Genomic DNA, 10,561 nt, shown 5'->3' with positions numbered 1-10,561 from the left:
TTTTCACTTACAGGTCATCTCTGGATTAGGGTGGGGCTGTTAGTATTTCTTAAGATTAATGCATCTTATCAGTTTCTGCAATTTTCTGGATTGATTGTATTTTTGTGTGGACAGAATTTTATCTTTTGTTTATAGCAATACATATATTATAATAAATCATTATGTCCTGCTGAGTTTGTTTTTACTTTCTTGAGTTTGCCAAGTTGCATACTGACACTGTGATAGAGAAAGAGAAAGCAGTGACAGAAAAAATTCCTCTGTTCCACACGCAATAGACCAGACGATTCTGCTCAGACAGCAACTTAGAATGCAAAAGAGATCTAAGTGATTAAAGGGTCAGCATGACATGATTGGGACACCAGTCTGCAGAGGACAAACAATAAAAACACAAAGAGAAAGTTACAAAAAATGTACAATTCACAGTATTAACTACTATAATCATACATTAATGTTCACATTGTGGAAGTTTGAGTGATTAACATTTTCTCATATTATTTCAAAATTCCCCTGAGGAGATACCACTGAGAAGTACTTAGATGACTTTGATTATTCACAATATATAATCAAAATCAAGGTTGGATTTATTATCCCCATAAAAGGGTTTCAGATTCAAGGAGACATGCATTTTAGGCAACAAGGAGTCAAGTCTATCCCTTCTACATTATTATGGTAGTCAGAGGTGATCTCTTGCTGTAGCTTAAAAGCATGTTAGGAATAATTTGAGTAAGAAAATAATAAAAGGATCAGGAGATAGATGTGTCATGAGTCAAAATCAATAAACAGGCAGGGGTTCAAACTGGATGTAACACTAAATCTAGTAATCAAAGTCTAATAATTGGCAAAGGAGACGTAAATTATTTACTTTTTGACAATAAAAAATCTTAGAATCATTGTTGAAGTTTTGGAGAGTCTTATCCACAATCTCAGATGCTGTGAATCCACACCTCTACAGACCAAGCCACTAAGCAAAGGTCACAGTGTTATGGTAACCATACCACGAAATGCCAGCAGCACATCTATGCTGCATAGTTCAACTTTGTAAAGAATAAACCAATCAACATCACTCAAAAGTAAACACAGTGTAAGCAATAATTAAATGCAGGAGAATGAAGATGGATGGGCTACGTATCAAAGAGCGGGCACTAGCTCCCTGGCATTTTGAATGTTAGAAATAGCTGTCTAATCCCACAAGCCCCCATGGATACTGAATCTTAACATGTGATAAAAATGTGCCCTTAGCTTGTTTGAATATTGAATGCTGATGAAAGAAGCCTGTACAGAAGCAGAAGAGATCTGTCATCTCATTTCAGCTGATTACACTGGTCAACAAGCATTTGGCTACTGGGATTCTTTCACCTGTACTTTAACAAATTTCACTTGCTGACTCCAAATCTGAAAACCGTTTTCGTCCAGCACACCCCATTCTTTAGTTATGATGTTCCAAGTCTTGGACAACTAGGGTGACTGGACAGTAAAGGCAATGCGTTTCAGCATTTAAGAAATAAGTTTGGTCTCAAGAAAAGTGAAGCCTAAATTAAAGAAGGTGTTTCTATTGGCCCTGAAATCCGTGAACTGATGCTTGACGATGAGTTCAAAAGGAAACTGAATCCAACTGAATCAGCACCCTCATTTGTGCAGGTTGTCCAGAATTTTCTTGACAGTCACAGAACAGAGAATTATGTTAAGCTTGTGGAGAATATGCTGAAAGTATATTAGCTTACGGGAGCCAGAATTTCACTGAAGACAACTTTTTTCCACCAAATCTAAGCAATGTCAGAGATGAGCATGGGGAAAGATTTCATCAAGCTACAAAGGTGATGGAAAACCGATATCAGGAAAAATTTACTCCAAGCATGATGGGTGACTACTGTGGGTTCATGCAAAGAGAGATGTGTAGTACAAGCACAAAAGCAATTCAGACAATTTTGAGCACACTGACCTCGCTTTTATATTTAGGTAAATTGACATAAACATATTTTAAAGTGTCTCTGGTATCGTCTTCTGGTTTGTTTTCAGAATAAACACATTCAAACAATTTTGGTGGGACAGAGTTCAAACACTAGATATTGTGTTGATATACAGTCATATGAAAAGGTTTGGGAACCCCTCTCAGCCTGCATAATAATTTACTCTACTTTCAACAAAAAAGATAATGGGGTTGTCTTTCATTTCCTAGGAACATCTGAGTACTGGGGTGTTTTCCGAACAAAGATTTTTAGTGAAGCAGTATTTAGTTGAATGAAATTAAATCAAATGTGAAAAACTGGCTGTGCAAAAATGTGGGCCCCCTTGTAATTTTGCTGATTTGAATGCATGTCACTGCTCAATACTGATTACTTGACAACACCAAATTGGTTGGATTAGCTTGTTAAGCCTTGACCTTCATAGGCAGGTGTGTCCAATCATGAGAAAAGGTATTTAAGGTGGTCAATTTCAAGATGCTCTTCCCTTTGACTCTCCTCTGAAGAGTGACAGCATGGGATCCTCAAAGCAACTCTCAAAAGATCGGAAAACAAAGATTGTTCAGTATCATGGTTTAGGGGAAGGGTACAAAAAGCTATCTGAGGTTTGAACTGTCAGTTTCAACTGTAAGGAATGTAATCAGGAAATGGAAGGCCACAAGCACAGTTTCTTTTAAACCCAGGTCTGGCAGGCCAAGAAAAATACAGGAGCGGCATATGCGCAGGATTGTGAGAATGGTTACAGACAACCCAAAGATCACCTCCAAAGACCTGCAAGAACATCTTGCTGCAGATGGTGTATCTGTACATTGTTCTACAATTCAGCGCAATTTACACAAAGAACATCTGTATGGCTGGGTGATGAGAAAGAAGCCCTTTCTGCACTCACGCCACAAACAGAGTCGCTTGTTGTATGCAAATGCTCATTTAGACAAGCCAGATTCATTGTGGAACAAAGTGCTTTGGACTGATGAGACAAAAATTGAGTTCTTTGGTCATAACAAAAAGCGCTTTGCATGGCGGAAGAAGAACACCGCATTCCAAGAAAAACACCTGCTACCTACTGTCAAATTTGGTGGAGGTTCCATTATGCTGTGGGGCCGTGTGGCTAGTTCAGGGACTGGGGCCCTTGTTAAAGTCGAGGGTCAGATGAATTCAACCCAATATTAAGAAATTCTTCAGGATAATGTTCAAGCATCAGTCACAAAGTTGAAGTTACGCAGGGGTTGGATATTCCAACAAGACAATGGCCCAAAACACAGTTCGAAATCTACAAAGTCATTCACGCAGAGGGAGAAGTACAATGTTCTGGAATGGCTGTCACAGTCCCCTGACTTGAATATCATTGAAAATCTATGGGATGATTTGAAGCAGGCTGTCCATGCTCGGCAGCCATCAAATTTAACTGAACTGGAGAGATTTTGTATGGAAGAATAGTCAAAAATACCTCCATCCAGAATCCAGACACTCATCAAAGGCTATAGGAGGCGTCTAGTGGTTGTTATATTTGCAAAAGGAGGCTCAACTAAGTATTGATGTAATATCTCTGTCTAATTTGGTTATGATGCATATCGCATATTTTCTGTTAATCCAATAAACTTAATGTCACTGCTGAAATACTACTGTTTCCATAAGGCATGTCATATATTAAAAGGAAACTGCAACTTTGAAAGCTCAGCCAATGATAAACAAAAATCCAAAGAATTAAGAGGGGTTCCCAAACTTTTCATATGACTGTATTATATTGATATTCAAAATTGTCAAAACAGCAATGATGTGTATCTCAAAAATCTGATGTGCTATCTTAATTCTGATTTCATATAAGAAAGCAGTGTAAAAACCTTAATAGAGAGCTGGTCTGAAGTTTCCAGTAGCAAAAAAAAAATATTTTTTTGTAGATCAGTGTTAACAAAGTAAGCAAAAGCTGGAATAGTTTCTATTGTGAATTGGTGGTCTTTATTCTTTGATTCATTTGGCAGGCTTCTGTTTTCTTAAAGATGTACTTTCTTTTTTAAATTAATTAAAATTCTTTTGCACAGAGTCGACTAATCAGACCAACAAACACTTTAAAATTAAAAGTCATACTGTATGTTTTACTGTTGTCAATATCCATTCCTCTTCTCCATTAACTTATAAAGCTCCTGAAACCTTTCAGAATTTCACAGACGTTGCTAGGGGCATCCAGCCTCCATAAATTATTTACATGTTTCTGGGATGTTCTACATAACAAAATAAGTTCATTTATATGAAATGACTTTGTTCACACACCATAGCACCACACCAAGCATCGCTGAAGCTGACACAAAATGACTGTGGTTACTGACAATGGCAATGCATTAAGTATGTACTATCACTGGGTACCGCCTGGTAGACATGTTAGGTGTCATGATTTTATTAATATTTCTGTGTTTATAATTTATCTTTCCATAATTAGATTTGTCTCACTTTGTTTATTGATTTTATGCATGATTTTTTGTTGTAACAGGGTAATGTCATCATGTAAATACCATAAAACATGGCAGTGCGGGAAGCAGATGTCTAATTTTTAAGGTGAAAGAACATCTAAACTTTGCAAAACTTGTTCTTTATTTTGCTTTGTAAAATACAAAAAAAAATCCATCAGCTTATTTATTTTTGTTTAAAAAGGGTTTTCTATTGCTTTAAATATTGAATTTTTAATTTTGTTCTCTTTTCTTTAAAGGCAACTGTATTTTGTTTAGTTTTATTTTGAAATAAAAGAAAATATTTTGTTAATTGAGGAGGTTTTTATCTCTTACTGTTATGTTTTGTTTGTTACTTTCATTTTATCTCAGTCACTTGCCTTCTTTGTGCTACATGCAGGTCACTAGCACAGTACGTATAAGGCAGATCAAGCACACAGGATGTTCGGACATTTGTGAACATATTTCAAAACTGTGTTGAAGGTGAAGGAATTAATTTCGCATGTTTGTTTTGTGTTTGAAGGTAATATTGACAATGCTGAAAATAAATTGCATTCTCCTTTGTTGCCACTTTATTATTTTTTTCAGCATCACCGTAACTGTATAAAAATCAGCTTTGTGCACTTCGTTGTTGTCCAAAATTGTGGACATCTGTGGCATTTTGAAGCCCTCATTTAGCAATGCTCTGCTTAACTTTTTGATGATTTTGATTAATAGTATACTTTTGTTCTTGTTACAAATTTTGGTTTGTTTTTAACTATGATTTATCTCCCGGTACCAGATTATAAATTCACTGCCTCATTTGCTATTGATTGAAGTATAATTTTATGGGTTAATTGCAATTACAAACTTTACCGATTGCATAATGCACACACAAAAATGCAGATTAATTTGACACAGCCAGACAAAACAATTTCAATCTGGTTCACATGAAAGAATCCTAACATTCAATATGATTATATGATTAACTTTCTAAAATATTAATTTCAATATACAATAGAAAAGGCTTTCCTGTATTATTGTCTGATGTTACATTTATGAAAAGGTGAAGTTTGTTCTTTTTACAGAATTAATCTCCCTTATTTTGACCAACCCGCCAGAGGCAATCAAAGATCATAACTAGTAGACCTCAGTCAGTTGTCTGGCTGAAATATGGTTCTGTGCTTTCCTTTAATGACAGAATATTCCTGACAACACACAGATAAGGATGTTTATCAATGCAGAGGATTGCAATAACTTTGTCAGTAATGAAACCAGCAAGTTATTAACACTGATAAACAGTGATAAGTGTTGTAAATGCCTGCTTTTTGAAGCTGAATGTTTAAACACAATATCGACATATGGTCGTCTGCTTTTAGTTTTGACTTCTTTTCCCAAAAGTTAAGCCAAAACCATAAAAAGTGTACCAAATTAACTTATAATTTAATTTATTAAACAATTAAATCAATAATTCCTTTGTTATGAGTTATTAAGTTAATTTTTTTATTAGGGTTTTTATTTTTTATTTTTATTATTCCATTGTGATTTTAATTTAAGACTTCATATTTTGTTTATTTCATTATGCCTTTGAAACATTGTTATGCCATCTTGAGTTTAATAGTGTGAAAAAATGAGTCTCAACACATTGGAAAGGTTTGGGGCAGCCACCCAGATATTGTCCCTGGCTGCAAAAGGTTTAAAGCAAACAAGTCATTGTCAGATTGAGTTCCAGGATTGAACTGACCAGGTTTTGGAAAATGGCAGTTTTATAAGCCATGAACAGGAAGTGATGTCATCTGGCCGGAACCGGAAGTGGCGTTAGTCTGATTGCTGGGTCCGGAAGTGACATCAGTCTGGGTGCCGGGAGTGACATCAGTCTGGGGGCCGGAACTGGAAGTGATGTTAAATCAGGCAGGTTTTCTCATATTTTGTCTGTAGAGATAACAGAGGTGGGTTTAGTTCACCCCGCCACCCCCTGGTCTGGCGGGTAATTACCTCCACTTGGTCCACTCAGTTCCTTTCTAGTCACACGTGTTTGACAATAGATTATTCAATTCTAAGGGTGGGCTACCATTATGTAGCACAGTCCTGGAAATCACACCATGTTTTGTCATCAGCATAACAATACATAAAAGAGCATCATACATCCTCCATTCTTCAAGCTTGTGGATATTTTTTATTTAAAAATTGCTCTTTTTGGTATCACAGGTATTGACAATTCTTTCCAGGCATTTTGACTTTGAGATTTATGTTTTTTTTTGTCTTATACATGATTGTTCCATTTTTCTGGTTACAATCTCTGATTTGTTAATGACTTTTGATTCATCTGCAAGTCCACTTTGCTCACCTCTTATGTCACGACTGGTGTCTGTCTACTTGGACCTGCCTCTTCTTGCTAGGATGACTGAAAACAAGAAGCTCCACCATCTTTGCCAGTTCAGTTCTGATCTCGTATCTGGTAATGCATTTCCGTAATTATTGTGTGTTTTCTTTTTGCTTTGTAATCCAATTATACAGTATTACCAGGCTGATACCCCAAACTTGTCTTTTGATTCTCTTATAAAATTAATTAACTAAAAATAACACCAAAAACATGTTAACATCGTAAAGGGGAGAAACTTGAAACAAACTAAGAAGGAAAATGTATTTAAGAAATCTGAAAGAAAAGGTCAAAATGAAACTCTAATCAAATAATATTAGAAAACTGAAAGTTACAAACATGAAAGTAAAATAGATGCAAAGTTCAAAACCTGAAATAAATGAACAGTATAAATAAACAGTCTCCATGGTGAGAAATGCTTTGAGGGAGGCTAAGAGCAAAGCGAGCTGAAGCTAATGAATGCCATTGCAAAGTGCTGCAGCATTTGAGAGCAGTGATTCGGAATGAGCCCTGTGACTTGTGCCTCCACACAGTATTGAAATGAAATAAAAAATAAAGAGTGAGGAAGTTGGGGGTAAAAACATAAAATAAAACTATATATGGATTTGGTTCTGTTCTACCAGTTTAACATATTATTTTACAATCTATAGTATATATGGCTACCGATACTGCACATCTTACATTTTATTTTATAATCCTCAAATTGTTCCAGCTTCTCTGATTATGTCCCCAGTTAACAACTTTTATTCATGAGTACCATATAGTACTAAAATATATGCATGTAAAAATAAACATAAGTGTATTAAACACAACCAGGCTCACATATCATAGTTTCACATTGATCACTAGTTGGTTTTCAACTCTGGGTACAATCCCTTTAGGATTGTATAATTTACTGGTCCTAAAAACATTGACTAGGCAATATTAAATCTTCAAAGGTTTATCATAACATAATAGTGGTAACATAATAATTTATTTGGCAGTGTTCAACATTCATGATGACTTTGTTATGAAAAAAAACACACACCAAGTGTAAGCATGCAACTCTGAGAATACAAAAGGAAATGGGAAATGTGATTTCATGTTGGTGTGTTAGTGTTTTAAAGCTAATATCTTTGTGTATGGACATGTATGTGAATTGTGTGTAAGAATCATATCCAAAGTGATGTATGGTTCATAGTGATTGGTGTGTTGATGTTGGCTCCGCCCACTCCTACTGCAACTATAATAAATAACATTTAATCACAGATTTCATCCCTAATTCTACAAATATGACTAATTCTTAATCAGATTTGTATTTTTTGAAAAACAATAATTGGCAAGATAAGTACAAACAGCAGTGCATACAGAGTTCCAGAAAACTACAAATATTGTGTGTACTCCATCATTTAGCCCTCTTCCTGCATGAGGCTTCACCATATCCTTAATTAATTACTTATTTACTCAGCTATCAGTTTGATTAGTTCTGAAAAAAGGATAGAGCAATGACATAATAAAGAAATAACAGAATGTTTTCACTTTCAACAATTACTATATATGTAGTAGCTGTGATGGACGGTCGTCAGCTCAACCCGGTTGGCACGCCCAAAGAGTGGAAGGATGGGGGAACGACGCTACTTTGGGAAACTGTCGCTAGATGGCGATTTCCCTGCAGCATAACGTTGCCCCGGATTCCCGCAGGGCACCATGGGATATGGAGACAGGGGGATTTTTACTTCCTGTATAGCCCGGAAGTACTACCAAGTCATGGGGACGGAAGCCCCGAAGTACTTCCGGGCTGAAGAAAACTCAAGCCCTCCATTTGACCCGGAAGTGCTGGCAAGTCACATGAGAGGAAGAATGGAAGCACTTCTTGGTCAAGGACTATGGAAAGGACTGTTTGGAACCCAGCAAGTGAGCCGGAGTTGGGAGGGAGTTAACAGAGCTTACTGGGAGGTGTGGAAGAGAGAATTATTGTGTATTACTGTTGTAATTTAATATTATTACTTGCCTGTGGATGGTGATTGAGGTGCTTAGAGGCACTATTACAGAAAAGGAATAAATGAAATTACCTTTTTGTGCTTTTACCAGGTGTCCTGGACGTTTGTCTACCGGGTTTGAGGAGCGACAGCACCCTCTAGTGTCACATAATAAACTACAATAACAAGGAATGAGGAATACTGTAACTGAATCCCATTTTTCTTTATATTGCACTTCAGTCAGCACCAACATTAATTGAAATTAGACATTCGCCTAGGGTGCAGATCAGCTGCTACCAAACAGTTGGCTGGTGCACTTAGAAGCTTGGCGTAGGGCACAAAAAAACCTGTCACCAGCACTGCTTGTGCAAACAGGGTTGGTGGAAATTCAAAGGGACATTTTTTTCCAATATGAGGTCTCAATTCACATTCTTTTTTACCTTAAACCAACATAAACTATCCTTAATTCTCCCTTGTTTCATCATAGCATAACTATTCACAGTTAATTTTTTAATGTCAACTTTTTTATTTAAATCCATAACAGATTCCATGAATTTATTAATACATGATAACAGATTTGTGAAATAGCAATACTCTTCCAGATTTTTAAAGGACTCTTGCTCCATATAACACAGACTAACTTCAGGTTTTCTTGATCTGTCGTATCCTGCTTGGTAGCCATCTATTAAGTAAAGATTGCTGTTTTGTCCACATATTAGGAATCTTTTCAACCCCCCAAAAACAATTTAATATTTTAAAAACTCTTCTCAGAATGAAATGGTTCTTTATCAACCAGTGGTTCTAGGAGAAACCAATCCAGTAAACTACCATTAAAGAACCAGTATGGCTAAGCATGTATGCGGCTGTATTGGTATGTGTGTGTGTGACACTGTGATGGACTGGTGCCCAGTAGTGTTAGCTACTGCCTTGTTCCCATTGCTGCCATAACAAGCACCAACCCTCATAATCCTGACCTGGTTAAACACGTTTAATAATGGATTGATGGCGAGACAGACCTAATGGTGACTATAAAACTGTAAAGTCAGTTAATTATGAGTAACTACAAGAAACTATATAAACAATATGGGCTCTGTACATTCAATACATGACACAGATGGAGCCTTGATGGAGGCAAAAATGCAGCATGAAAGAAATCTGTAAAAGAAATTTTAAAATAGAATTGATATCACAAGTAGGCATAACAATCTAATGTAATAGGAAAAAAACTAAAGGCTACTCCCAAGAAACAAAGTTAGAGGTACAATAGGTGTGTCTATCCATGTTTTATTTCTTTACAGTGTGGGAATAATCTTTACTTTAATCCACTTGCAAATGCACTGTGTTGCAGATCATCACTAAATCTAATATACTATGTATGTTAAGCACCAATTTCAAAACAAAGTTCCCCAAACCGCTGTGTCTATCATCAAGTAATCTTTACTAAGCTGATAATGCCCCACCAAAGCTGTCACAAGAAACCAATTGCAAAAATTATTAAATTAAAGGTAGATATTTTTATTTAAAAAGGGGTTCTAAACATATGCCCTTTCAAGTTTATTATTATTATTATTTATTTAATAATAATAACAGACGTGTTTGACAAGCTGAATTCTAATAACATCGTACGTTGGAGCCCATACAAACTAAACACACAAAAAACATAAAACCTTACATTCGCAACTAAATATACTACAGCGATTTAAAAACATGTCCGCATTATTTCAAATTTGATGTTGACTCTTCCGTGTTTGTCCACTTCCCTCCCTGCTGTGATACTTTCACTGGTTAGAAGTCACCGCTGCTGCTACCAGTTGCCAGTCCGAGATGGAGCTGCGAATAAAA

At 36.1% G+C, this 10,561-nt stretch overlaps 1 protein-coding gene across 1 annotated transcript in view; it reads left to right on the top strand.

Annotated features, from left to right (window-relative positions):
- The window catches only part of LOC114644615 (hemicentin-2-like), a 405,336-nt gene that overhangs the window by 83,170 nt on the left and 311,605 nt on the right, over positions 1-10,561 (top strand). The window lies entirely within an intron of this gene.

Source organism: Erpetoichthys calabaricus, chromosome 17 (genome assembly GCF_900747795.2).
Source record: "Erpetoichthys calabaricus chromosome 17, fErpCal1.3, whole genome shotgun sequence".
NCBI classification, from domain to species: Eukaryota; Metazoa; Chordata; class Cladistia; order Polypteriformes; family Polypteridae; genus Erpetoichthys; species Erpetoichthys calabaricus.
This window is presented reverse-complemented; position numbering and strand designations above follow the sequence as displayed.